Source organism: Physeter macrocephalus, unplaced genomic scaffold (assembly GCF_002837175.3).
Source record: "Physeter macrocephalus isolate SW-GA unplaced genomic scaffold, ASM283717v5 random_1824, whole genome shotgun sequence".
In the NCBI taxonomy this organism is placed as follows: Eukaryota; Metazoa; Chordata; class Mammalia; order Artiodactyla; family Physeteridae; genus Physeter; species Physeter macrocephalus.
In genome coordinates, this window is record NW_021147108.1 from 10,489 (window position 1) to 15,632 (window position 5,144).

Below are 5,144 nucleotides of genomic sequence, written 5' to 3' on the forward strand. Positions count from 1 at the left end.
CCTGGTGGCGCAGTGGTTGAGAATCCGCCTGCCGATGCAGGGGACACGGGTTCGTGCCCCGGTCCGGGAAGATCCCACATGCCGTGGAGCAGCTGGGCCCGTGAGCCATGGCTGCTGAGCCTGCGCGTCCGGAGCCTGTGCCCCGCAATGGGAGAGGCTACGGCAGTGAGAGGCCCGCGTACCGAAAAAAAAAAAAAAAAAAAAAAAAAAAGAATGAAGTGGATCTGAAGCACTGATCTGGCACGATGTCCATCATTCATTGCTACAGAGAAAAAGCAAGTTGCAGAACAATAGTCTATGATCTCAATTTGTAAACATAGGCTTCATCATATAATATCTATGTTTTCCCCCTTTGCAAATGTATAGAAAAGATCTAGAAGGATATTAATTAAACCACATTTGCCACACTTTTAACAGTGGTTGGCACTGTGGAATGGAGGGATGGAAGTGGTTTTTTACTTTGTATGCTTTGTCATTGTTTACATTTTTCACAATGAGCAAGCATGACTTTCACAAATATTTAAAAGATCTCTCTAATGGAAAATATAGGCGGCTTTAGAAGTTAATGAAGACTCATCATATGAACTTTGATCGATGGCGATTCATGTATTATCAGCCCTGCTATGAGGAAGAGGCTCAAAGGATTCAGATTCAGATGTGGCACACACACATGTATGGGACCCAGGGAATAGATAAGCGATGGACATGGGACCTGCCAGACGTGTGAGGTCATGTGATGCCTGTATGTCACACCTATGCAGGACAGTGACAGGCACCCAGTGCATGTCGAACGTCTGGCTGGCAGACTGGGTGGATGGGCAGTCTCACGGCGACTGAGAATTCATCCCTTGAGCTTGCTTTAGCAGCTCAGACCTAATGAAGAACAGCCGAAAGGTGAAATCACTTAACCAGTGAATGAATGATTACCTAAGTGAGTGAGGGAACAAATGTGAAAGTCTGCCACAGACATTTCAATGCCACATGCAGCCTGGTTACCTTCAAGAAGGCGCTCCTTGTGGCTGTGGACTTGCCCTTCTGCAGGCTCTCCAGAGGACTGGGCAGTACAGGAAAAGCTGTGAGGCAGGGAGCAGGCGGGAGGCGGGAGGAGGAGAAAGGGGCCCAGCTGCTGTGGAAGCTGGGAGGAAGGATGACACCAAGAATCCTCCCTCACCCCAGGACTCAGAGTCAGAACTCCAGCCTCTGACATTTTAGCTTCAGCATCCAGCATCCTCAGGTCTCAGCCCCCGTTTGCACAATGAAGAGGTGTACCCCTTCCCGCCCCAGTAGGAGGTTGCTCTCTGACTCGCAGGTTGGGAGGGGCTGAGAAGCTAAGAGAATTCAGAGGCCCTCCTTGATTCCAACAGCTTCTTCCCAGCCACACCTCGGCCACACCCTCAGGTGGACACACCTGATCTTGTCATCCCTGGTAACTTCAACCCTCCCACCCCCTGACCATCACCTCCTATTCCTCCAGCTCAGGTACTGTTATTAGCCCCACGCCAGGTACTCTCAGCCCACTGAGACCTCCGAGCCATTGGCCTTAGCCTCCTGCCGTGCCGTCAGCTACATCCTCACTGCCCTTACCCAGCTTGGAGTCCTGGATCCCTCCTGATAATCACTGCCCTGCATCCAACTCCTTTACCCTTTTCTGCATCCATTGTATGCAGCTGGAAAAATCCCAAACCCTGGTTGGAAACAACTTCTGCTCAAGAACCAGTACACCTGTGCAACTGGAGTCACTTCCAAATCAAAACTACAAATCTCAAGCGAGGGGGCTTCCCTGGTGGCGCAGTCGTTGAGAATCCGCCTGCCAATGCAGGGGACACGGGTTCAAGCCCTGGTCCGGGAGGATCCCGCATGCCGCAGAGCAACTACGCCCGTGTGCCACAACTACTGAGCCTGCGCTCTAGAGCCCACGAGCCACAACTACTGAACCCACGTGCCACACCTACTGAAGCCTGCGTGCCTAGAGCCCATGCTCCGCAACGAGAGAAGCCACTGCAATGAGAAGGCCGTGCACGACAATGAAGAGTAGCCCTGGGTGCAGCAACGAAGACCAAACACAGCCAAAAATAAATAAATAAAATAAATAAATTTACTAAAAAAAAATCTCAAGTGGACCCTTGATGCCTTAGAAGCTTTACTTCCTCACTCTTGAGATGACTAATTCTACTCTAATCTCCCAACCTCAATTTCAGGTGGTGATGGCACCACAGACTTCAGAGGAAAATTGGTTGCCATCACACAAGAACCACCCAATTCTGTCCCCATCCCCACCACCACCTCTGACTACAGTGGAAACTGCATTCCACACCTCCAGCTGGAATCCCCGCCTCGAGCTTCTCAGGACCTCACTCCTGCGGTTATTCTTGCACCAGCTCTCTCTCCCTCGTTACTGGACCTTTATCATTATCACCTGTTGCATGTGCATCACTGTGTCCCATGATGTGTCTTAGAGAAACCCTCCTTGATACTCTCATCCCTCCCGTTCTCACTTTACCCTGCTCCAGTCAGCCCTTTGTACCCATGAAATGGCTCTTGTCCACATCACCTACATCTTGCTGAAGTCAAAGGTCCATTCTCAAGCCTCATTTACTCGGTCTCTGGGCATTTGACACATTTGGCCATTTCCTCCTTCTTGAAGAACCTTCTTGTCTGGACTTCTCTGATGCCCCTTTCCCCTGGTTTTTGTCCTGCACCGCTGTTCCTTTTCAGGCTCCTTCACTTTCCTCCCCCTCCACCAGCTCTGAATGACAGTTGACTCGAGGCTCTGTCTCTGGGCCTCTTGTCTTCACCTTCACTCACTCCTGTAGTGGGTCTCAGCCAGTTCTGTGGCTTCATAGACTATCTATTGTCTGATGAACCACAAATCTTTATCTCTGGCTGAGACGTCTCCCCTGAGATCCAGACTTAGATATTTAACTACCTAACATCTCCACTTGGATGCATTTCATAGTCCAAACTAGGTCCTAATTTCCCTCCACCCCACCCCAAATCCAGTCCTCCCCAAGTTGTCCCATCATAAATCGATGGTACTACCTGCCAGCCTGCTGTTCAGGCCCAAGAACTGAATTATTCTAATTTCCCTCTTGCCCTCACCCCCTCATCCTGCCTCCAGAATAGATCCATGTCCCCTTCTCACCATTTCACCACTACAGCCCTAGGCAAAGTCACTGTCAAGGCTAGCCTAGGCAGTCCTACGGATGTCCTAACTGGCCTCCATCTCACCCCCTGCAGTTCATCCTGTTCACTGCAGCCAAGATCTTTCTAAAGCGTAAGTAAGCATAAAAAAGTCACTCCCCTGCTTAAAGGCTTCTGACAGCTGCCCTTGTACTTGGAATAAACTCCAGCCCCTGGCTGTGGCCTGCAGGACTTACCAGGTGTGGCCCCTCCCAGCTCCTCCCTGCTCATGGCATTCCGGCTTTGACTGTCCCACATCGGCCTGGCTCAGGGCCCGAAGTGGCTTTCTGCTTGGAACCCCTCCCTCTGTACTTCTCTCGGGAACTTCACAAGGCTGCCAGCTTTTCATCATTCTGGTTCCAGTACAGCTGTCACCTCCCAAAGAAGCGTCCCCTGACCACCCGCAGAAAGTAGCGCACCCCCCCCCACCCCCGAGGCCCACTCTGTTACACTACCCTATTTTATTGTCTTCACAGTTGGGCCCCATACTGGAAATCACCTTATTTATGTGCTTCTGTGTTTATAGTCTCTTTCACCTCTCCGGACCGATGCTCCTTAGAGCAGGGATCTGCCATGTTCATGGTCCCGTCCAGAGTGTAGAACAATGCTGGGCAAGGGGGCAGCTTCACTGTGGACTCAATACCAGCAGCCGGCAGCTGCCTCAAAAGCAACACCCAAAAGGTCCTGCAGGAGAAACATCCAAGAGAGGAGCTGCCGGGCCTCGCACATGCCCCCACCCCCAGTGCTGTCTGTGTGATGCCAGGCCCTTGATCCACAAGGAGTTGCTGTGTTTCTTTCTCGCTCTCCTTTCCTCCCTTTCTTTCTTTTTTTCACTGAATACTCAGTGAGCACCTCTCACGGGTCAGGCACGATCCCAGAGCCTGGGTAAATGAGGCCCACAAGCTGGACGCTGTTCCTGCCCTCATGGAGAACAAACGCTAGTCAAACAACCCAACAAATGAACCTGTGATTACCCAGTAGGCTAACTGCTGGGAAGAAAAGGTACACACGTCGTGTTAGAGAAGATGGGGCGGGCTGCTTTAGACGGGGAGGTTGGGCATGATCCCTCTAAGGAGACGGCATTGAACTAATGCCAGAAGAAAGAGAGGTAGACTGACATGAGAGAGCATGCAGAAGAGTGCTCATGGCAGAGAGGCCAGCATGTGCAAAGGCCCTAAGTAGGGAAGGAGCTTGGTGGCTCAAGACACTTAAAGGAGACCCCTCTTGGCTTCAAAATCCCCGGGATTCTTAACAATGGGTATATGCATTTCTTAGGGCTGTCAGAACAAATAACCACAACCTGGAGGGCTTAAAACAACAAAAATTAATTCTCTCACAGTTCTGGAGGCCAAAAGTCTGAAATCAAAGTTTGGCCAGGGTTGGTTCCTTCTGGAGGCTCTGAGGAAGAATCCATTCCATGCCCTCTCGTGCCTTCTGGGGGCTGCGGGTGATCCTTGGCAGTCCTTGGCTTCTGGCTGCCTGCGATCTCTGCCCTCGTCTTCACACGGACTTTTCCTCTGTGTCTATGCGTGTCCTTCTTTCCTGTCTCTCTCATAAGGACATTTTTTCATTGGATTTAGGGCTCACCCTAATCCAGGATGATCTCACTTCAAGATCCTTACCTTAATTACATCTGCAAAGACCCTTATTCCAAATAAGGACACATTCTGGGCTTCTGGGTGGAGATGTCTTTTGGGGGCAAAATTCAACCCCCTACAGAAGTCATAGAAGACATTCTCATCTGGAAGCACCTCAGAGATCCTCTGAAACAACATATCTCAAAGTATAACCCCTAAAAAAGTAGTTCTAGAAGGTATTTTTAAAAGGAGGGAGTGGCACTCTGTGTTCAAATAAATTTGGAAAATGCTGCATACACATCTCACACTGAATGATTCACAGTTCACCTTAGCATATTAAAGGACTGAGAATTGACAGCAAAGAAGCCACCTTATCATTATTTAAAG